The 25,245-nt window shown below is 41.3% G+C and overlaps 1 protein-coding gene and 1 non-coding gene across 2 annotated transcripts in view; one reads left to right on the top strand and one right to left on the bottom strand.

Annotated features, from left to right (window-relative positions):
• LOC145437175 (renin receptor-like) overlaps nucleotides 1-25,245 on the top strand; it is a 43,564-nt gene that overhangs the window by 9,868 nt on the left and 8,451 nt on the right. The gene's annotated exons all lie outside the window — the stretch shown is intronic.
• Nucleotides 9,208-9,297, bottom strand: Trnai-uau (transfer RNA isoleucine (anticodon UAU)). The gene is given in 2 exon segments: nucleotides 9,208-9,243; nucleotides 9,260-9,297. It is a non-coding gene; the product is annotated as a tRNA-Ile (tRNA).

Below are 25,245 nucleotides of genomic sequence, written 5' to 3'. Positions count from 1 at the left end.
CCACAATAGTATCACTAAAGTCCCAATCACAGAGTGCGAGGATCTCATCATTGTGTTTCGCGACGCGAATGGAGCAGCGGACGAAAATAATCTACTTAGGAGTTTTAGGTCATGAACTATACCAGGGCCGTAACTGCCGCCCCCACACACCCAATTGGGGGAGCTCGAAAGGGCCTAGGATTATTTCGTTGGTCGTTTGTTGGAGGATATTCAACTTGAATTTTTTTTCGCTATTTCATATCCCGGGAGATCGAGATTTAAATATCATCAGTTAGAGAAAAATGCGCATATTTTAGAGAAATAGGGATATCGGCGCTATCCATGACCACGCAATATACAGGATTATGACTCTAAGACAGGGGTGGGCAAACTACGGCCCGCGGGCCGCATGCGGCCCGCAACACCGTTTTGTGCGGCCCGCGAAAGCCCCGAGAAACGCTGTAAAAAAATTCAGAAAATGCGCACAGAAATCAAATTACAGTGGGTACTGGATTAAAAATTTGCTCAATATATTTCAACATGGTAATATTAAGTTATGTTTTTACCAGGACCGTAACTGCCGCACCCCAAACCTCCCAACCCAGGTAGCACGCCTACTTGGGTACCACAAGGTATCAAGGTGAGATGAATTGTGGTAACCAGCTGGTGAAACCAATCGGGAACCGTACATTTTTGGCCCCATATTACAGAGGTATTTTCTGGGGAACCATGTGGGTAACCCACCAAGCTGATAGCGAAGACAATATTACGACCTCGGTCCTTGTGGCAGTAGCAGTGACAGTGTAGTGTAAGTGGGCCGAGAATTCGATGTATACATGGCGCTAAGGCGATGTTAGATAAACACTACAAGTTAGTTAGCTTTAACATTGTATACGGTACAGTACATACCTGATACCAACACTCGCTCAAACCAAACAATATATACGGTAATCTGAGTATATAATAACCTTTACGGTGGGTGAGTGAGGCCATCATCACTGTTTAAGTGTAATCGTTGAGTTATATTTTCAACTGAACAAGACACACACAATGTACAATGCGATAAGATACAAAGCGATGCCATGAACAGATAGGAGGATGCCGACCGACGCGCAGTTGCCGTCTTTTAGACTGACATCCACCTCGGCTTAGAGTGCCCGCCGTCACAGTTACTCTCGATCGATGTTGATCATTTTCGAGGCCACGGCCCTTGCTAGCGATTTCAATAACTTGTGAGTGCATTCTTTCGTCGAGTCATTCTCGGGTCTCATGTCGCAAGAAGAGGAGCCCGGACAAACCTCCAACGGGAGTCGAACCGAGGCCGTCCGATTCTTAGGCGCTTATCGTCACCAGTACCCGAATTCAATTCATATGGTGGTGGAATTCAATTTGGAAATGTCCCAGCGACCAGCATCGCAAATGAATAAATCGGAGACCGATTATAATATGACTTTACTATATAGATGAACAAACCTTGCTGTAGGAGAATATAATAGAAGCATCTATTTCGGAAAACTACTCGGTCACATGTGGGAGCCGTATGAAAAGTCGACCATTCTTCATTGACGAAAATAACAAGTTCCAATTATTTGATCACAGAAATTTTACGAGTAAAATTAATCCTGAGTTAAAAATAATAGATACAGATAAGGGATAAAGGTAATGGGATCCACGCAAGAAAATTATACCGCACGCTGTGAGGAATTGAGTACTCTAGCAACGGAAATTTAAGTTCACTTCAGTGTGACAAACGGTCAATTTTAAATAGTTCAAATCACATTGACGAAGTAAAGCATGGTAGGGGTTTTAATGTTCGAGGTTCGAGCAACCAACAGGGATAGCATAATAGCTAGAAAACTTTACTACATATGGAACCACCTTTATTATTCGATGAAATAAACCAAATAACATTGATGGAAAATAAGGTTGGCTCCTGTGTGGGTGATATATGGGAAATCTGAGCTCCTCCATAAGTGGATTTCTCATCTTTCAAGATGATTTGATATCAAAAACTCAACAAGTAAAACTCCCCGAGTTCAAATTGATAGGTACAATTAGAAGAGACTTATTGTAATCTACCTGGGATTGGTATGGTATAACCACGCATCTTTATGGATGGAAATCCTGCTTGGTTTCGATGTGGGTTACATGTTACTAACCCATTCCGATCATCCATCCCACCTAACCACTTAAATTCCACCTGGATACCAAGTGGGCGTGCTAGCTGGGAATTGGAGGGGGGGAAATTATTTCGTGAATCAACATAAATCATAAACTATTGTTTATTTATTTATGCATATTTTTCAATTTTTTTCGCGCTGTGCGCGATTTAATCTTGTCGAATAACTTGATTATTGGGTGCCGTTCCCTGTAAAGAAATACCAATTTGAAATCGTGTACGTCTTTTAGTTTAGAACGTTTGGGCGATTTCAATTCTTTTGACATTGCAGATAGGAGATCACGAAATAGCATCATGTAACGACGTAATTGTGCCAACGGGTACAACCGATAATGTTCATTTATTATTTAGGGGCCCTACCTTTTTTAACACACCTCACACAGCTCTACCGATAAATCTGAATATGTGGGCAGAGGGGCAGAGAGAGGATACAAATGATAGCAACATATATGAAATTACCGATCAATATAACCGATTCAATCAAGAATTATATAATTTTTTCTCACTTTGCGCGTAACGACGATACACGCGCTAAAAGGACACCCAATACAGATGATAAGTAGGGGCAAACAGCGTATAGCAGAAGTTCGGTTTATCACCTTATGGGGGGCCAAGACCAACGTTTTGGGGACCTGACGAAGTCCTGTTACGGTCCTGATTCTTACCATTTTTTTTTATTCCATTGGTGGCGGGATAGCCCGACCCGAGGCCCATATATTTTGCAAGGTTTCAATTGCTTACAGAAAGTGAAAGTAAATGACTTAATTCGGACCACGAGTTGATTTTAGATTGGCAGCACGAGCAAGTTTATTACTTTTAGTGCTGTTCTTGCAAAAAAAGATTCGCGAGTGTGTTAGATAGATTGGTTCTTTGTATGTGGAGAAGTATTTATATCTATAATATCTATTATAAATATATTGCAGAAGCGTATTTAAAGGTAACATGATGGTCATGATGCTGTCAGTATTGTGTGTCCAGGAGTAGACCAAAAGTACAATCAGCATAGCATATATCTATCAGGGATATCTAGTCTAGATATCCCTGATATCTATAAACAGATCGCTGCTCACAGACTCAATTTTACATCCAGTTCTATGAATCGAGACAACCCACTTTCATCTCTAATTTTGACCAAGAGGACAACCAGCTTATAATTTCTCGTCAAGGTTTCTAACGCGTATACGTTATCATCAAATCAATGTTTTGTTTGTTTTGAATATACAAATACATAGCCTATATATTATTTCCATATCGTCGGTCACTATATAATCATATACCAATATTGTGTTTGGGCTAATATCCCAATTTTCTATTGTGCGGCCCGCGAACGGATTGAAATGTTGAATGCGGCCCGCGAGCTAAAAAGTTTGCCCACCCCTGCTCTAAGATATCAGGTGGGCCACAGCACATTTTTAAACCGGAAAATGGGCCACGGCCAAGAAAGGGCTGAGAACCCCTGTTCTAAATGAATGGGCCTACTAGTCAGCCTACAGGATTACCGGACCACGACCTAACATATCGATCTGGCCTTCCGCCACATGCCACCTCATTTGTCGCTTGCCTTTTATATTCTCTGCTTTACTCTTCATTCAACGTGCAATGTGCAATGTGCATGCCTCTTCTCTGTTGTCTGATTTCAAAGACTACTTCAAGTCGTTTCGACACCTTCCTATCTTTTCATTGTATCACAGTTTTGTGGTGTTTTGAAATGATAAAATTATCAATAAACTGATACTGATGCGGTAACATTATAATAGAGGACGAGCCGAAGTAGCGATTCCCCTGGCATGACCAGAATATTTCAAATAGAAGCAAAAGCTGAAGATATGGGACGAAGATATCATTGGGGCTAAGCGTAACAGGCCTATGTACAATATCATATCCAGTCACAGTGGCGGCTCGTGACAATATCGGGTGGTGGGGCAAGGGCTGCAAGCGACTTTTTATCAAGATGACGTCACAATGGCGTTTTCCAACGTAAACAAGTAACTTAATGATGGTACGGTAACATGAATTTCCCGGCAACAGTGATTTTAACGTATGTGCCACGAGAGGTCCGCTGGTGAGCTGTGACTTGAAGTGTGGTAACTGCGTAAACGGCTTACGGAACAAAGATTCAACACGGTTCATGTTCGCATTAGACCTGACTAATTATCTGCAGAAATGGAAATGACTATAACTCGAGAGATAGCGTAAGCCTAATTGGAAAGGTCAACGAATTCGGACAGATACGCAATTGTTATCTCATAGATTGGGCCTGTCCTATTGAATCCAAAACATCATTGTAAAGGACTAAGAATAGCAGCCTCGGAAATTTGGTCTCGGTACAGCATAAGAGATTTTGGCCTTGAAACTGGAGACTGTAACACGACACATACGTTTTTATTACTGTCTTATAGGTCTGCTGCGAAATCGCCTTTGAAAAATATATTACCGAATAAATACGTGGATGAAAGCCCTAAACTTGGTACACTGTTACATGACATTATCGAGAAGTGGCCTCATGGCCCTTTTCGGTATGGTACACTGTCAAAATTAATGCGAACAGACCAACACCGAATTTTGCGTAAAATTTACTGAGGAATAGGCTGATCAAGTGACGGGGGGGTTGTACGCAAATGGCTTGAAGGCCACAATTTCACGGTGACATTGGACAATATACGATCAAAGTAAATATTTGAATGTAAACTGAGAATGATATCATCATCTCACTTAACGTTACCGCAGGCGCAGATACACCGGCTTTTGCGTGAAATCCGCAATGTGTTGTAGGCTAAAGTGTCAGATCGGAGCACATCTTTACCATACTCGACCTTGATAACGATATTACTGCCCTAATCATTGAGTGTCAACCTTCAGACTTGGCACAGCGTTCGATACTAAAATCAAGACATACCGTGCAAAAGCTCATGACGGATCTAGGTAAGGAGCATCGTTAAAATCAATAGAGACCAATACCGGCTTTGCGTATAATCTGTTAGCGATAAATGACGAGTCAGCTCTCACTCGAATTAGGAAACGAAATTACCACTAACACAGTTCAGTGACAAACTTAAAACTTGGTACAGCGTTCGATACTAACATTAAGACTTACCGTGCCAAATGTCATAACCGATCTCAGTATTGAACACCGTCAAAACCAATGGATACCAATACCGGCTTTTGAGTAAAATCTGTTTGCGATACATGACGGATCAGCACACACTCAACTTCGGAAACGGAATTACTACACTAAACTTTAAGTAGAAACCCTGAAACTTTGGGCAGTGTTAAATACCACCATCACGACATGACATAACAAGTTTCAAGAGTTTTCATGGTGTGAAACCCCATTAAAATCGACCTATACCAGCAAAGGTCTACTAAACGCATATGACGGTAACAGAGTTCAGCTATAGATACGATTGTTACATCACACCTTAAGGGCACAGAGCTATCGTGCCCCGGTTGCTCGGTAATTTTATGAATAGGAGAGAGTAAATTACCGTTTCTTTATTGTGCGCGGTTTTGAGAGAATAGACAGTGAAAGCTTGTTATGAGCGCTACCGGGGCAAGCCCCGGCTAGGCATTCGCAAAGCGAAAACACAGAAGAGAATTCGATTTTCGCATAGACTTCGCTATATATGGGCATTGGGCATTTACAAGCGAAGGGACAAGAAGTATACGATTTTCACTGTGATTTCGGTTATATAGATAGGTGTGCGTCTGTAAATGGTAAAGAATTGTTATTGAACAGAATTTTAGGTGGGGCAATGCCCCAGTTGCCCTATAGGACGAGCCGCCACTGTCCAGTCATCATCAGAACGGTACCGATATGCCACAAACGACTATATTAATATGACTACAACTGCACTAGCAAGTTATGATATCAACATAATGCCGTACAATGGGAATTTCAAAGCAAGGTACCATGGGACATCTTGAACATCTAACTAATTGTTTTAAACAAAAAGGCATTTTAAAAAAATATTAATTTTTTTAAGTTGTATAATTATGCCATAATTTTAGAAATACTTCCCAATTTTTTTTTTATGAGCCTACGGACGACTGCAAACCGATATAGCCGGCGTATAAGATAGGCCTATGGGATGGTTGGAACCCTCAAAATAGTCGGTGAAACAGCTATGGTACGTCGATATTTCGTCAAAAGAGCTATATTTACCCTATACTTTCAATTGTCAATGTCAATCACTATGGCGTCACAATTAAATTATCGTGACGTCATGGCTTACAAAAAAAAAACAATTACATGCATGTTTTAAACAAGGGCCTTGTTTAAACATGTTTGTTTTAAATTGGTTGTTGTTTTAGATTCAATCCTAATGTAATGTCACTTTATGAAATAGCCTACTTGTTGTTTTGCTAGCTCCGAAAGGGTCCGAAATTCGCGGTCTGAACCGAGTGTTTGTATTTCACTGGACGTTTTCCTCATAATGCTGACTTGAATAATACTCCTTAATCCCGGCGACTTTCTCACCGCAAATTAAAGAGACTGGACTACCTCTGTCTTTAATAAAAGACAAACATATATCAAATAACCAGCCATTTCAACCCTTTATTGGTTAGCGACTTAATACACGATCCCACATTTTTTGTTTTTGTTTTTGAGGTATTCATGGTGTTTATGGGCTACTATGGTGATTAACACCAGGCCAATTTTCTACATTTTTTCGTAGCTGCCGACTTGTAGCACAGCTCAGTAATAGGTTTTTATAAGGCACAGCTTGCATGGATGAGATGGCGAGGAGGAGCCTAGATAAACCTCAACTTATTAAGGAAGGGTCTACTATTGGTGACGACGACTTGCAGCTTCATAATCAATTTCCGAATTCGTGATTACTTATTTGATTGAATCAACCATTGAATTGAAAATGCTTCATAATTATAAACAAACGCAACAACAACAAATCGTCAATTTCCGGTGCAGTATCGTAACTGCCGTCTTCTCTCCAGGTAAAGCTTGGGCAGGGCGTCCGCCTCTAGTCCATCTGAGAGACACTGTCGCCCATAACAAAACAGTCATTGCGCCGCAGCTTGGCGCATCCAAGCTTCCACATACAGGTGGCTAATTTCCAATCAAATGTGGATTGACTATGGCTTGACCGTCGACCCGAGCAATAGTGCTGTGTCATTGTGTATTCCCGTATACGTTGTTCACTAATATGTCATTATGAGGAGCATATTCTTCCAAACACTCACAATTATAGTTTTCCCGTGTATTTGACTGCATGAATGGATGGCTGTGAATGACGGCATATCGCAGAAATACTGCGGCGGCTAAACATCACCAGCAGATGATGTTGTGGCCCTCCGCCATATATTTAGATAACACATTCCGTTCAATTGATGCAATTGTTGACGGTTGCAATTTTCCACATAGCCTAATGTCCGGCGTGTGAGAAGGAGCTCGCGACCGAGCTCGTCATCTACGGAAAATATTGTTCCCCTTGTGACGTAATTGTCTTGCGCTCAGTGCGTAGTCTTTTGGAGGTTGGATAGTCGCATTCTTTGGGATTTCTGCTTTGCTTATCCCTTCTTTTAGCACCACCGGGTAGGAAACCCATCGCGGAAGGGTTGTTGGCGATTTTTAGTTGGGGGAGCTGGGCGTTTTGGTACGCGGACACGGTAATGAAGTTTGTTCCCGCAAACCTGAAGAAGAATATGTCTTCCGGGCTGTCGCACCTTACGATGTACACGCGGAGTAGGTATAGCGGTGCAAGGAATGCAGAAAAAACTGAAATGAAACGTGAAATGTCACTCAACTTCAAAGTTGAAAGCATAGAACAGGGATGTCACACTTGCGGGGCATAATTTGCGGAGCCAAACGCAGCCTGTCACAAAACTATTCAGTGCTTTGTTTATAGATGGCATTTCATTTCGGAATTGTTACGAAAAGTGTCGTGGGCTGATGTAGTATTGTAAACAAAAATGATGGATGGAAAATTATAGTTGGAAACAAATATTCGAGAGTGGCTTTGACGTAGCGAGCTTCATATTATACACCAGCTACAGTGGTCTCAAAGACGTGGCCCTGGTCGATATTTTGGATTTTCAATTATGTGAAAATATTTAAGTGTCATATATTTGTTTTCTGGTTCGTGAAGTTATAATTCACTCTGCAATTGCTTCCAAAACCGTATGACTGGTCATTAAAGTGTATACTAACACATCACTTTCAAAAGCAACCATGCGGTGTAATATCTGATACGTCACATGGCCTATTTATGATGATAAAACATGACCAGCAGGTGCTTCGTGACTGACAATTGTAACTTGGACTTGGACTCGACCTTTCGTAGTATTACTCGAACTGACTTGGTAACAAAATGAATATGATTCGACTTTACTCCGAGTGACTTGGTTACAAACAATTGACGCAACAAACTATTCTCATGCCATGGGAAATATAGTAATAGTTCAGAAAGTCGTAACTTGGTATTTCGCTATCTAAGCAAGTCGTTATGGCGACAATTGACTTTCTGTATCACATTATAAAATCACATTTTCGCGACGAGCGTGGAATAACAGTCTGCTGCTGTGTCGGCTCACTTTCCATCGGGCAATTTCATCCCGGCCTACGGACAGTACTTGGAAAGACATTGAATATCTCTATTTGTTGCTGCGGCCAGCGGCGTCATGAAAACATGGGAAATTGGCCCGCAAGCACATTTGTGTTTGAGACCCCTGCACTAGTATCACCAAGCCTTTAGTTTCGAATAATATGTGAAAGTGAAGCACACAAAACGACATTGATGATACTTACCTTGCCGTTTTGCCGCTTCATCGGTGAATTGGTTAATTTCACCTTGTAGAACGATACCAACTTATTCATAATATCCTCGCCTGTGGACGACGACAAAGGATTCACGAAAACGTGTTGGTTGCAAAGTCATTCGGTCTTTCTCGCGATAACATATCGACCATCCTGTAAAACGGTTACGAAGTCCTTCATTTTTTAGGATCATTTCATTCTGATGATATACGTCCATTGATTGCCGGTTGAAATTTCATTCTGGTTGGGATCCATACAATGTATGCCATTCAAAAGATGCTCCAGGCGAGGCTCGAACTCGCAACCTCCGCATTTCTCCGTATCTGCCATATAAGTACGGCGCGCTAACCGATTGCGCCACTGGAGCACCGCGTGTGTTGAGGTTCGTAAACAGTTCTGTACACTCCACACTGTATAATCGCGAATCCAAGCTAAATTGTGTGATAGTTATCAAATTGCTCAATAAATAAAATAAGCAACTGCATCAGTCGGTCGGTGTAAAATCATAACTATGGTCAGGAATATGTATAGAATGTACAGAGGTAGTTGAAGAGCTTGTTTACTGCTTACATGGTCATTAGGAAGGTAAGGGTAAAGTCATTATATCCAGTAAATCTATCTCATATCGGTACACATGTCATATGCTGGCAGATTGCTCTTTATCACTATATTTCACATTTGACGCAATAAAATTTCACATCGTCATTTGCAGGGCTTTGGATCCGGATCCGGAGCCCAGAGACGGAGCCCCGGAGCCGTGCATTTTTACCGGAGCTGGATCCGGAGCCGGAGATCTACATAAAATTCAACCGGATCCGGAGCCGGAGCTGGAGCCAGTTATTTGAGGAGTAGCTCCGGCTCCGACGTATTTCATAAGATGCTATTATACATGCAACAACCCCATCTGCTGAGTAGCAGGCCTTCGCGAAATTAAGAATCTTTATCTCTTTGGCACTACCTTTTCCGACTAACCATGTTCATGGGGATTTAACAGTATACATGAGTGCCGAACCTCGGTATGCGAAATATGCCTGTGCGCTGTGAATATTGTGGGTATTCGGCATACCCGCAATTTCATCATCAGCACAACCTTGTTGGCAAATTGTATACGGTTCGAAAATAATGATCACTATGTATTATACGCGAGCTGGGAGAGAGGATAAAAACGTGATTTCGTTGCACATGTCGATATGACGAGCACGAGCCGAGAAATTCCATGTTATCGTTGCTATGAATCGGATGAGCAAATACTCGTTCTTTCGTGATATTTGGACAGTGTTATTGAGTATGCAATTATGCATGCTAATTGGTATTCATTTCTGCACATCATCGTCATCCACTCCAGTAAGGATTTTCGAGCGTAAATAGGGCATGGCAGAAGAGTAGCCAAAAACCCCATGGTATTTTATGTTGGAGACAAATTACTGATTTGATCCGCGATTTTCAATTTATAATCATCTGTTTCGTTAATTCATTCTTGATGTCTGCTTGATACTCTAGTATTCCCAGATTATCGCGCACTGTGACTTGTAAATGTGCAATGTGCATACTGCATAGTTTAATTCGTTATGGGCATGGCGCAATGTGCATGGCAGAGTGTTTAATTCGATTATTCGATTTGTTTCAACCGGAAAATATTATATTCAGATAAACTTGTTCGACACCGGATGGACTGGTAACGAGTGCACCAATATCGAACGTCAAACCATTGGCCATTTGGTACAAATCGAATTTCTATTGATCACGTCGTTAAACCCGCCCATATTGCTCTTACTACAGTTACAGTTGAATAATAATCGCACATTTAAAAATTGAATTGAGCTGTATGGATGCTTAATGTTAACGAGTACAGTGCCAGTGTTAAAACGCCGCAATCGAATTTTAATGCTGTACTCAGCAATGGCACGGAGTAAATGTGCGTTCTAGTCAGAGATGAGCATGGATTAGGATTAGGTTTTGAAAAAACAGGATTTGTGAACTTTTGTCGGATTGAATTGGATTTGGATTAGACATTTTTTTTCAGAACGGATTAGGATTTGGATTGGATTTACCTATTTTCTGGGAGATTGAAATGTCGTGTGGCGAATGGCGACAAACTTTATTCAGATCATTCATTATTGTACTTATGGTTACTAAGTTATCTTGAATCAATTGAATCGTTGGTTGTGAAATAAAATTTTCGAATCCCTCCCTTGCATAAATTAGTATTTTTTTAGAATTTCCAGTTGGAATCGGATTAGGATTGGACATGGACTTGAATATGAAAAAGTTATGGATTAGGATTAGGATTTGGATTGGAAGGTTCGGATTTGGACTGGATTAGGACATAGAAATTTCAAATCCGCTCATCTCTGGTTCTAGTGCAACTATGATGTTAACGAGAATTAACAAGTATTCATTATGTCGTCACAAGCAGGTACGGTGGCACCTATGTCTTCGTTGCTGCATCCGATGTTACTGACGGCTGACAGACTCTAGATTACTATAGATAACTAACCTACGGGTAAATTAGTAATCTATATAGACCAGAGGCGGCCAACCTTTTCGGCTAAAGAGCCACATGAAATTGACGAACGAGTGCGCTGCTCCCTAGCCGCGCCAGGCGCGTAATATTTTCGAAGTTAATATTATTATTACTCGGGTATATTGCGGGTCGACTGTATACCGCCCACTGGGCTCAGTTTGCAAGGACAGGAGTATTCGGCATCTGGACATATCGATATCGAAGATTTCTGCTAATATACGGCAATCATTTTGTGCCTATATTTCGCCGCCGACGATCTTTCTGCGAGCGCAAACGCGAAAATACTTTCTCTCGTGATTACGAATATAGTTTGACTCAATCGGCTACTTCGGGCGTTTTTTCATTTACAGGTGGTGGTAGGCTACAAAGAAAGAAGTTGTGTGACAATTAAACACGCAAAGCGTGAAGAAAAATTTTACTACTATTTTAGTTTATTGTAATGTATACGACGATTTACTAAAAATGTGACTGGACTCTGGATCTGCCAATGCGTCGAAACTGATAATTTAGTCATCAACATCCCAAGTGTCGCGGTCAGACTAATCATATTTTTAGTTGGCCTTGCAAGTTCACAATCTGAGCAATTCAATTTCGATGATATAATTGGAAATTAGCTCGCGGGCTACTCAAAACCTTCTCGCGGGTCACATATGGCCCGCAGGCCGCGGGTTGCTCGCCCCTGATATAGACAGACACATTCGATAGTTTTCAGAGCCGGAGCTGGAGCCGGAGCAGTGGAAATAATGCGGCTCCAGAGCTGGAGCCGGAGCTAATGTATGATAGAAGAAAGCTCCGGAGCCGAAGCTGGAGCAATGCAGATTTACGGCTGCTCCAAAGCCCTGGTCATTTGAATAAAGCATCAAAGTACTTACCTGGAACTTATAGCGATTCTCGTCTACTTTTTCAATACCCATCATAATTTTGTAACGCGCGCAAGACACCAATCCGGAAAACGTTACCCGAAACGATGGGAATATTCGTGTTAAATAGAAATAAAGATACAAGGCTTATTACAGGATTTGTAAACTATAGCAACAGAAAAATTTAGTATATTGCGTTATTAGTTTTAAAAGAGTAGTTTATCTCCTTCACAATGTGACTTACCTGCCAGCTTTAGTCAATACAATCAATCGATCGTTGAGTTATATTTTTCATCTGAACAAGTCACACACAATGTACAATGCGATAAGACAAAATGCGATAAGACACAATGCGATGTAATGAAGAGATAGGAGGGTGTCGAACGACACGCATCATTAGCGATCCTTTACTCTAACATCCACCTCGGCCTATAGAGTGCCCGATGTCACAGTTCTTTTCGATGTTGATATTTTTGAAGCCACGGCCCTATCTACTAGTTCTTTCCGTTCCTTGTGGGTGCTTTCTTTCGTCTGGTCTTTTTCTGGGCTTTTTTTTTCGCCCTAAGAACGGCAACGTCAGCACCATTTCGATGCCGATCTAATCAAATTGACTCCACAACGCTTCATCGCATATTGTTATTTGAACTAATTGCTCACTGCGCTGTGCCAGAACTGTGTGCTAGTAGGCTACCCCTGGAACTGCCCTCGGTAGTCCGCCCCCGTTGCGCGAATCTTGAACCAAGACAATACTGTGGTCGTATACGCAGATAAGAACTTGACTTGCATTTTGTCGAAACATCTCTGCCTTGTGCGAGCAACAGTTTGCGAATGGTATGCCCTTCTTAGTGTGACCTCGTATATATTCGTCTCGTCGGGACATTGTATTTTTAAGGTTACATTTAATGTGTATTGCAGATCGTTTTTAGTTGCAACATGTGAACAACTGCTACGCATCCGTGCTTGTTTGTTCGTGGTATTCATGGTGTTTGTCGACTACTATGGTCATTTACACCAGGCCGATATTCTTCATTATTTTCCGTAACTGCCGACTTATATAGCACGGCCCACCTATAGGCTTTTTGTAAGACACCGCTTACGCGGATGAGGTTGTGAGGAGGAGCCTAGGTAAACCTCCAACACTTAGGCATCGGAATTCTGAAGTCGATCTCGGTCGGACTCGAACCCGCATCCGTGCTCGTTCAGTAACTTTATAGGATGACTTTTACGCCCATGCCTGTCATCTTCACAGCTTGGATAGTGTGTATTTGCATTCAGTTCTGACGGCCGCACGCGTATGCCCACCGCGGGACTGTCTCCTTCTTATCAGCGTTTAAGTCACACGCATTATCGTATCAATCGCGATATGCCGATATTGTGACTCTGGCGGTAGACAGCTGTATGGTAGTGTATGGTAATAAACATCATTAAGTATGTAAATTCGATAAGAATGCGATTGTAAGTATTGTCTCATTAGTATCATTATCAGAGTCATTGGTCGTGATCATCAGATGGGGAGCATCGGGTTTAAATATATCAGCTATAGTGTGACCCGGACCAGTCGTTCTCGACTGTCGAGGACAGGCCTTTTCTGTGCCAGAACATTATCGAGATCGAAGGTTCCCGGACAACATGCGGTGGTCATTTTGGGAGGTTTTATAGCGTCAAATAGTCCCGTTAAACCTCAAACTGTTAAAACGTATACGTAGTACGTAGGTCGGTATTATACAGTGATACGCGATATTCCGTGCCTCTACGTGGCACTCCAATTATTATGCGACTCTGTTTAGCTGTTAGAGTTTAACACATTCAGCTCACTCGTTGTGCTCAGAATGTTCGAAATGTCACTGGTAGCCTACAGTCTCCGCATCTTACGAACTGGTTGATTCTTTTCAGACACTATCTATGATGAGGCAAATTCATATGGAATTCTTAGCATCAAAATGTCAGATGCACGTGTATTCAGTATTCACGCATCACCATTCACGTAGTACTGAAACGTGGATATTATGATTTGATTCTAATAGACCAGTGGTCGGGAACCTATGGCTCGCGAGCCATATATGGCTCTTTTGGGTATAAGATATGGCTCTTTTCCAAATATTTATTTTTGTACTGAATTGATCAATATTGCAGCAACTTGTTAGTAAATTTTAATCACGGCCAGATAATTATTCTCGTGGCAGCATAAACATGTCTGTTAGAGGTAAATCCTCAAATTTAAGTTACTATCGCGCCGGCGACCAATATCAATCGCGAATTCGATGCACCCGATTCGCAATCTTAGATTGCACAATACGTTGATTGATCAAAGAGAATAGCAGACATGCCGACGCCCATATGACAACGCAGTTTTCAAATACACATTGTCTTCCTGATCTACGGCGCGAAATGAACTGCCTTTAGACGTAGAATTCACAATTACAAACTCGAATTACAAACAACGCCATAGCTATCCACGTTCTTGATTGCTAAGTAGCTCTGTAGTGTCGGCGATCAAATGTAGGCGAGTATCGCAACGCTATGTGTTACCGCCGCATACTTTGAGAATTGAAAAGTCGATCAGCATTTAGATTTTTGGAATCGTTAAAGCTACACTCGATTAATATCAGTTATAACAAATTCTAAGCTATTTACGATGAATTGCGTTATCAATGGTGACTTACTTGGCCCGTCTGTGCCTTAGCTGTCGTTTCGCGCTTTAATTTCGAATAATAAATATGCAAATTGTGTCATTTCGGGAGAAAAATGTTCAAAATCTTGTCGTTCATGAACATCGATAGAAAATACCAATAGTAATTGAAGGTTTCACAATTTTCGTTCACTCATCATCCTGACGAACGCGGAGGTACTGCACTGCCTTACTTGCCTTCCCTGATCTGACGTCACTGATGTATCATAGCTTAGAGTAGGTAGGTAATTAGCCATATATACTGCTGTAGTGACCATGCTCGGCTCCACGTATGCATGTGATCACTCGCGTTTAAAAGGTTCATCACCACGAACCTACGTTCTCGTAACTCAAGTTTCGCGTGCTTAAATAAGGCAACCAGCATGATTAGAACGAGTTTTTAAAGAGACGTGGTGCACACGACGAATCCAATGTAATGAGTTCGAATTAGTGCTATCGCGACGTCACGAATAGTCGATTGTGACGTAACAGTTGATTGACATGTATGGCTCTTTGAGAGTTAAAAGGTAAAAAATAAGGCCGATATGGCTCTTCGGACAAAAAAGGTTCCCGACCCCTGTAATAGACAATGCTGTCAGTCACCGCTTGAAATGCTAAGTGTTCAAGGCAGTGATTCCTAATCTGTGTGCCGCCACAGATTCCCTGGTGTACCGCGAATCATTTTTGTAACTTTGGAGAAAAGGTTCATAATTCTTTAAATTTTGGCATGAATGCTAGCATGTGCGACTTGAAAGCGCTCTAACCGCTTCATAACTGATCAGAGATGCCACTGTGATATTTTGGAAAAACCCAGATTTGGACGTTAAAAAAATCCAGAAAAACCCAGATCCTCTATTTCACTCCAATTTCTATGATACAGCTGTAAAACAGTGACTGAGAGTCATCAATGACAGTTATACGGACATAGAAGAAGTTTTAGCCCTTGATATTGAAATCCAAACGGTTCATTTCCATACCGGTACTATAATATGCATGTTGCTCAGTTAAATGAGCATCGGAATATGATGTTTTCCTCTCGACACATTGCTACCAGGTATTCGGTATGGGGGGGGGGGGTCAATACGTAGTGTATTATATATTCGTAATGTTAGTAACAATGCTAATCCCTATCTACGGTGAGGATGATTGTAGGGTAGTTCTAGTGACTGCGAGCTGACCAGATGGATTGAAAATAGCTTTCGATTCATTAAACCTGGGACAAACACTTTTATCTGGGATGTTTAGTCGAAAAAGAAACTGTCAAATCATGAAATTAAGAGTACATTTGCATTTACCAAACCTTTTTCACTCTGAATAATTTGCCCGGTTGCCCAAAATGTCTCTCTTTGAGTGTCCCTGTTGAAAGTGAATATACTCTGATGTCAACATGGTAAATTAGTTAGATCAACAATTGGTCTTTCCATGTGCATGAATTGCATACTTTACAGCAGTTACATACTATTTACTGACACACAACGAATTTGTTGCAGCGCTACCGGTAGCATTCAAGTCCTAAATCAGAGTTGCCCTGTGAACATGACTTTTTGCGTCCTAGTAGTCAGTATTCAATGAACCTCTATCGCATCACGCCAAGACCTCTCATTTTAATAGTAAATGGGTCTCTTTGGACTCTGCCGTTTCAATCACAGTGGAATCCGTCGACATTAGACGGTCTTACTAATCTAATAATCAATTTTGCGCTGTAAAATTGACCTGACAAACATGATGTTGAAAAAAACCCAGATTTCAAGCACAAAAACCCAGAAACCCAGGTGATGCTCGAAAAACCCAGATCTGGGTGGAAAAACCCAGGAGTGGCATCTCTGTAACTGATAAATAAGACCATACGACCATTACAGTGGAACCAATATTGCCATTGGCGATGAGTCGGGTAATTGTTATGTCACAATTGTGCTTCTATGTGTCGGAGAAAGTCAATAATTCTTTTCGCGCACCTATATAATGAATCAACTCATAAACAAAAAATACTCCGCTGCCTGGACTTGAACTTGTAATGCAATATTACTTATCAGGATTTGTTGTTCACAACTTTATATAGTCAGTCCATCTGGAAGCAGTGAATCAAGCAATTTTGTGCAGAAGAACACAAAATAGAAAAAGTAAAATAAAAAAAAAACAGCAACACTGGTACAAAATAAATACCAGACCATATAATCTCAAGTCTCAATATGTAGAAATGAGGTAGCTTTCTCGAATATAATACATCTGGATCGTATGCAGCTTATCAGATGACGACATAGTTCAAGTTCAAGTTCAAGTTTATTCACAAAATTTCATCACTTCAATACGTCACAAGACTGCAATACAATGAATGATGGGAAGATGCCGAAACGACTAGGAGTAGTCTTAAGATCAGACACCTACATCGGCCTAGGCGATGTAAAGAGGAGGCATGCACACTGAATGAAGGTAAAAGAAGCTTATATAAAGTGGCAAGTGACGGAAGGCGAGATCGATGTCAGGTCGTGGTCCGGTAAACGGTGAGGGCTGACAAGTATTCGCTCACGAGAAGTTGCTTGTATTTCGACTTGAATGTGGACATGGACATATATATATATAGATTAGGTCAGGACAATCAGGTAAATTACTCAGGACATGAGCGGGATTTAACGTACCACGTTCGTCACTAACAATCACTGGAAATTGATTTACGCTCCGGAACTTTACGTTATCTGAAAAGTTCTAAATTGAAAACGATTTTCGTGCAATGCGCAATATCCATATCGAGAGACCACATGGAAATACCCATCAGGTGATAATGTTTCACGCATCGCATGAAAGATGAACAACGGTTACTTTGTTGTACGAATGCAAAAGCACGACATTGCTCTAAATGCCTATAATAGTCGTCAGCGATTGAACGATGTTTCAATAAGGACATGACTCAGAGGCTCGGAATTGAGGGACTGGTTTCGAATACCTGTAAAAATGAAGCATGTATATTGTATATAGTGTTAAAATGAAAAGTAAAACAGTCGGGTGTATAGACGATGAAAGTAGAGACAAGTTGAATTGAACTGTTGCAGGCATAGGCGCCGACTTTTATTTTTGCATGGGGTGGTGGCAGGCGCGTAGTCAGGGGGGTGTCGAAACCCCCTCCTTTTAAAACGCAAAACCCCGTCCTTTTAAAATGACCATTCTGACGCTAATGTTCAGTTGCAATTCAACAAGTTGTGTTATCAGTGTTACGAGGGCAAACTAACGAGATTCGTCTGTGCACGCATATCGCATCGCACAATGTAACGCGACGCGATCTCCCGCTGAGATGATTGCGAAATTAGGTCATTGATTGCCGCGAACTCGGCATTCGTCGCTGGACTGAGCAGTAACATGGCGCGACAATTCTGGGACACGAAAGACAGGCAAGAATAATGATTACAAACGCGCGCAGCCAATCAGTAATTATCCCTTGCCGCAAACGCTATGGGTGTTTACTTAGTATTGAGTAGCTCACATCGCGACAACTGGTTGCTGATTAAAACATCGATTTTGACTGCATTGCTGCATTTCCCGATTTACGTTCGCAAAGCATAATTGGATTAATATTACGGGCACTGGAATAAATTTCAAATAGCAGGCACACACACACAATAAAACACTGTTCAACTTGCGCTCCGAGAATATTTATCACAAAAATGGTTCACCAAATATTTTAAATGCGGCTTGCAGCCCTCATCGATGCAAATAATGCACTTTAATTTGTAGAAGGTGAACGGATATTTGGTCGTCAAATCGCGATAGAATATGGTGTTTCTCAGAGCGCGCGATGAAATCTACGTTTCTAACGATGGGGTCGTTAGAGGATCGTTAGTTTGCTAAAATCAGCATCAGTTCACTGTGCAAAATACTTAGTAGTGATCAATTTTATCGGACTGTACAATCGGCCGGCAAGATTGCGCTGATAACGAAATTGCAGACATGCCGCAAACCTGCAATAATTACAATTACAGGGTGCGCTAGTCATACCTAAATACCCAGATTTGGCAATGGCAACGAGCACAATTTGTTCAGACGCGAGCATAAGTTTTAATCAGAAAGATACATAAACACAAACAATATTTCACTCAGAGATTGTTACTGTTTGGCGAAAGTATTTCTGCGGACGGTAGTAGGCCTGCATGCGGACGAGCTAAATCAAACCACCGCCGATAGTGCACAAGCACATGAGATATCGATGACCAATTTCGCATACAAATGATTCTCGCTAATTTGCTGTACGCAGCATCGATAATGCGAATTAGTATATTGGCATTTCAAAAGGACTGGATTTCTAGTTTTAAATGAAAAACTCACTGGCTACGCATCTAGGGTTTTAATACCGACAACGCGCTGGTTAAGATTAGCCAGGGGCCTACGGCAGGGGTGGGCAACATACGGCCCGCGGACAGTTTTTCGTCTTACATGATAATGTGGTCCGCCGGCCCCAGTCTTCCGAGATTCCCCACTACATACTCACATACATTTTAGTGATTGTATGTTTTTATACATATGTATGTACACTGTACAGCGAGCGAGGGTGGAGCTTACGCGTAAGTTCGTCGAAGCGAGAAGACTTGCATTATCGGCATTTACGATGTACTGAACCCTAATGTCATTTGTGGTAATAATGGTGTTTGTCGACGACAATGGTCATATACACCAGACCGATATTTCTTATTTTTGATTCCGTAACCGCCGACTTGTAGCACGGCGCACACTTCTAGGCTTTTGTAAGACACCGATTATGCCAGGTGTCGCCAACTGAAAACGGGTCGCGGGCCAATTTCAAATTTCAAGGCCGCGGCCCGCATGAATTCAATATCGAGATAGACAGGCCGCACAGTTTAAGAACCACGCTATCTCGTCACCTACTTAACCCTAATGCATTGATATCTTGGTAAATTTGGGGTACCAGGCTTATTGAACGGCTTGAAATCTTAATGAAAGATTGCACCGTGTGTTGATTGATCATAGAGAAGCAGACATGGTGGTACCTGTATGACAGGGGTGGCCAACCTGCGGCCGTAGAAGCAAATTTGTGCGGCCGTGGACACGTAATTCAATTAGTAGGTGTTGGCAGCCGTCGACGTATAATTTGAATTTACGAATTGACTCCCGATTTCTTGAAAGATTTTAATTATTCGTGAAAGTTTCTTCGCGCAGCGCGCGATTCAATGCGACTTTATTTTTCGATTTTAATATAGTTGCGCACTTTGCAATCAGAGCCCCACAGTACAGTTGCGAACAGATGCGCCACATATAGAAATACCAACTCGGAATCGTGTTTACTTCACTATATCGACAATCCTGACGGGAGGTCAAGACATGCAAAGAACAGCATGCAACAAAGTGACTAATAATAATTGGCCTGCCCTGACCGACCCTCCACCTACTCTACCGGTGAATCTGATCACATGGGATGAAAAATAATAAGTAGAACTACTAATTTTAATGACGAAATTCATAAATGAATCTGAAAAAAATTTTGCGCTTGTCGCGACTATGAACAGCCTACATTATTTAATAGATTAGTACGGAGTTCTCCGGAAATGGACAATGGACATAGACACTTTAACATGAGTATTTGGCGTCCTGCTATTTCATTACGACTATTCCCTGGAATGCGGCCGTAGGCTACATGAGTAGTCGAAATGCGGCCGTGACTGGCAAAAAGATTGGCCACCCCTGCTGTATGACAGTGCTGTTCTCAAATCGACATTGTCTTCGTCATTATTGGCGAGAAATGGCTTTGAAGTTGCATCGCTGTCGTTAAAATACATTCATTAAATACGATTTATTCCTTGAATACGTGGATAAATGGGCGAAAAATGTATCGATTCAGCAATCCGGCCCGCCAAGTACTTAATTTTCCTATATCCGGCCCGCCGACTTGGAGAAGTTGCCCGCCCCTGGCCTACGGTATACGTCAGTCCGGATCAGCCAGTCGAATTTGATCGTGAAATGCGGTGCGATTTTAATAATCCAGGTGTTATTGCAGCAAGAGCAAATTTGGCGCATGCCACGACCTTATCAATAGAAATACAAATCCCGATGGTTTGAAATTCGATCCGCGACATGGTTGCGCCCCCGCCCAGCGAAGTTGGTTGGAACATAGAAGGTTCCGGCTCAAACTAATCGAATAAATTCAGAATTTCCGCCACGGAGGATCTCTTGTTGCATCAACATTTGACAACATAATTCAACGCCGTGCACTGCACAATGCGCAGTAAGAATAACAAATCAAACATTGACAAGTGTCTCCGGGGGAATACGAGTGTATAAAGCAGACCAGAATTAGTAGCCTAGAGATGATAGCTAACGAGAAAGCGCGTATCTAATCAGTAATTCCTCAACTTGCGTATAGCACAATGGGGTTCCGAGTCTGACATCGCGACAATTGTTTGCAATTGAATATGCGCACTTTGCGCAGGAATGACTTTCAATTAACACACTTTCCTATTTCGCGGTCCAATTAAAAAGACTATCACGAAACTAAGTCAAGAATTATTTTGTAAACGAATATGCGCGCAAAGACAATTTAATTGAGAGAAGTGGAACGTGAATTCGCTAGCTGGGACAGTAGAGAGCTGGTGTTTCTCAGAGCATGAGTGTCGAAATCGACGTCGTAAACGAGGTAGCTTCGATTGTATGATTAATTACTAATCACGGATTACAATTTATTGGGGCGTTTTAAGCACTAGTTTAAGCTGCGTATTCAATTATTAGCGCGCGTATCGGTTAATAATAAATAGTTGGCATTTACGCGATAATCACAGACTCGCTAATTGACAGCACAGACGGCGGACGGGGACGGGGTGGCCGTCACCCCATAATTATGACATGGGGTGGCTGCCACCCCGCCACCCCGTAACTCGGCGCCTATGGTTGCAGGTATCACCCAGAGGCATTTCATCGAGGAGGGATAGGAGGAACACATAGAATATATATTGTCCGACATTAACGGTTAATGATAAGCAGATGGTAAATGAAACGGATTGCTATCTCATTCTTAGATTCGACAGCAAATTACACTGTAAAAACTGTGGCCACCCTACAGAGGTGTTTCAAAAATCACCCATAGGAGGTGGTATTTTCCCCACCCGAAAAGGGTGGTGGGCTTCCCCACCTATTTTAGGTGGAAAATTTTCCTCCCCTATCCTATCGGTAACCCACCTCATCATCCTATCCAGATACTACCTCATCCTATCCGGATACCACCTCATCCTATCCGGATATCTTCGTCAAACGACGTAGATGCGCACAGCATCCAAATTAAATCTTCATAATTCACGTTGACATAAATCACAACATCGCCATTATTCCCAAACTTTATTTTCAAATTAGTCACAGATTTTACTAAGTTTGGTGCGAACGGCAGAACTCATCTCTCTCACGGACAGTGTGCCAGAACTGACATGAAAGTGAGGGAATTTCTGATGTTTGTCGAAAACTGTATGTCGAATATCCAGTGGACTGAAAGCATCACTGCAAATCCCTCATGGAAGCTGTCAATATCTCCGACTTTCTCCCCATCAAAGTAGATGGCCCACTCCTTCTTTTCCACAGCAGAACAACTTGTAAGGTAGGCTGATTTGGGCATCTAAAGAAAGGTTAGGTATTGTGAAACAGGTCAAACGTGCATATTTGCAGCGTATTATAACTATTCAAAAATACTTGTTCACTTGAGTAGTATCAAAAGACAGTCAAACTACTTCTACTTGTAGCTGGTTTAAAACACTGCCCGTACTTGAGTAAAATTCTGTCCTACTTTTACTTCAGTACAGCCTTGTTAACTGCTTTGAACGCCTTTGGCTCGGGCATATGAACATTAGGTGGACTTGACCACCAGGTGTTAGTCAGCAGCTCACGTTGACACCAACTTTTTGTCGTCACCAGTGACCTCTTTTTGACCGTCCAGTCCTGCGGTCTGGACACCCTCAAAAGTTTTTTAAATTTGTAACTCTGTTTTACTGCAACTGTCATGTCATTACTTATATTGAGTAAGTTGCGAATACGCATCTATCAAGTTGAAAAGTGGCCACCCTCGAATTACAGCTAAAATTATGCGTTCAGTTCTACTTTTTGAAGAAGCTGTACTACTCAAGATTTCCACTTGAACTATATAACACTAACATGGATTGTAGATCACCGCTCATATACTTGTAATCGCCTAAATGTACGGCATGAAGATCTATATCTGGGCTTAAAAATTAGGTTATCATTCATGTTGCCAATTGAGTGTGTGGACACCCTAAAATTGCTTTGCGAAACGCCATTTGTACACCACCGCTTCACTGCGACGGTGCATGGGCTTGTCAACACCATGGCGTTTGAGCAGCAGTAAATATTCAAATGCTCTTTTCTGATCTTATTTCATCGGTTGCAGCTACAGAAAATATGATTGCTCTGCTGTCGAATTCCCAGCAACGTGATTAGTTATGAAAGGCTGCCTGACTAAAAACGATATATTAGCAATAGGATGCATACCGTTTAAAAGAATGTGTTCAAATTACAATTACATAGTTGCTAAAAATTGCAAGGTTGGGTAATTTTCACAGTGGGGGAAAACGTTTCGACTTGGACTGTCGAATCGTTCTGACAGTCCCGAATTATGTATACTTCAAATCAAACAACTACTTGATAATATCGATAAATATTCGTACCTGATCAACCAGGAAGTAGTTGGAATATTTTTCGCGGAAAATGGTAGGTAGACTAACCATCCGGTCTAGATCGTCAGATTCAGTAATACAAAATACAACTAACTTACAGAGCATAAGTGTGTTGTTTGCTAAGGAAGTATTGGTATAGATCAGGGTTGACCAACCTTTTTGCTATTCACGGCCTCATTTCCTAATATTAAAACAGCATATACGGCCGCATTCCAGCGCACAGTCGTAATGCACCAACTTGACGCCAAATATCCGCATTAAATTGTCTATTATGTCCATTTATTTTATACTCCGAGCTCACCTATTTATTCATATAGGTTTCTGAGGCTACAGGTGGGTCAATCCTGGCATGGATCAAAAACGACACAAAAACTGATGGCAAGTCCTGATGTTGATTGCTGTACAATTGAACATTACTAATGAGCAATTATGGCAAATCATGGATCACAATTAATCACTTGGTTGCATAATTGATGAGATCGTAAGTTCTGTTAAAACCAACAGCTCAGTTCAAAATTTACTACAACTCACCAGAACTGTCGTTTCCGTCATGAGTGCCGGGTGTCGAATTGAGGGCGATGTCCGACAGCACATCCAATGGATCAATCATTTTCTCGGCAATGAAATATTTACCTGGGTAAAGAGATGTGTACTTATGGGACCAAGGAATACTGACGAAACCAAAATTGGCTTTGCAGCAATGCTTTTCAAACTGTGAGATGGCATGCACTCGTGTGGATGAAAATTGTGCAATATGCATATACTTTACCTTTACCTACCTTTTACCTACTTTTTCGGGCGTGGAATAATTCGAATTAATTAATAGGACGTTCAGTACAGTGACACCGAAATTTAGTCGTCATGAAGCATTTTTGAAAGCTAGTGGACTTGCGTCTCACCACCAATCGTAGTTCTTAACACAACAATGTTGTCTCGCACCAGCAAGAATGAATGTTTCAGTACTATCAATATTACGTAATCAAAAGCAGGCAGGGGCAGACCACGGGTGGCATTACAAAACAAAAACCGTACTGCAAAACATGTATACCCACGGGCCACGGTTACCAGTGAATTCTACGCTTGATAAATTCAACATTAGAAATGTAACGACTATCGCACTGGACTTGGACAACTAGAAAAAATTTTCAGCTTCTCCGAATTAGAATTAACGCTTCACAAGTTTTTTCAAGTAGAATTAGAATTATAGCTACAGTTTTTTCCAAATTATATTTGAACTAGAATTATAGCTACACAGCTTTTTCCAAATTAGGTTAGAACTAGAATTAGAGCTACAGTTTATTACTCAAAATAGATTATAATTTGAGCTACACAAGTTTTTCCAAATAAGATTAGAATTAGAGCTACACAGCTATTTCCAAATTAGATTAGAACTGGAATTAACGCTACAAAGCTTTTCTCCTAATTAGATTAGAATTAGAGCTACACAGCTTTTTCCAAATTAGATTAGAACTGGAATTAGAGCTACACATTTACAAATTCTATTAGAACTAGAATTTGAGCATGGAAGCATTTCACATATTAAAATGAAATTAGATTACTGGCATTTCACTCTAATTCAGTAAAATTAGAC

This window comes from Botryllus schlosseri, chromosome 4 (genome assembly GCF_051294905.1).
Source record: "Botryllus schlosseri isolate E-star chromosome 4, Bs_hap1, whole genome shotgun sequence".
Taxonomy (NCBI): Eukaryota; Metazoa; Chordata; class Ascidiacea; order Stolidobranchia; family Styelidae; genus Botryllus; species Botryllus schlosseri.
This window is presented reverse-complemented; position numbering and strand designations above follow the sequence as displayed.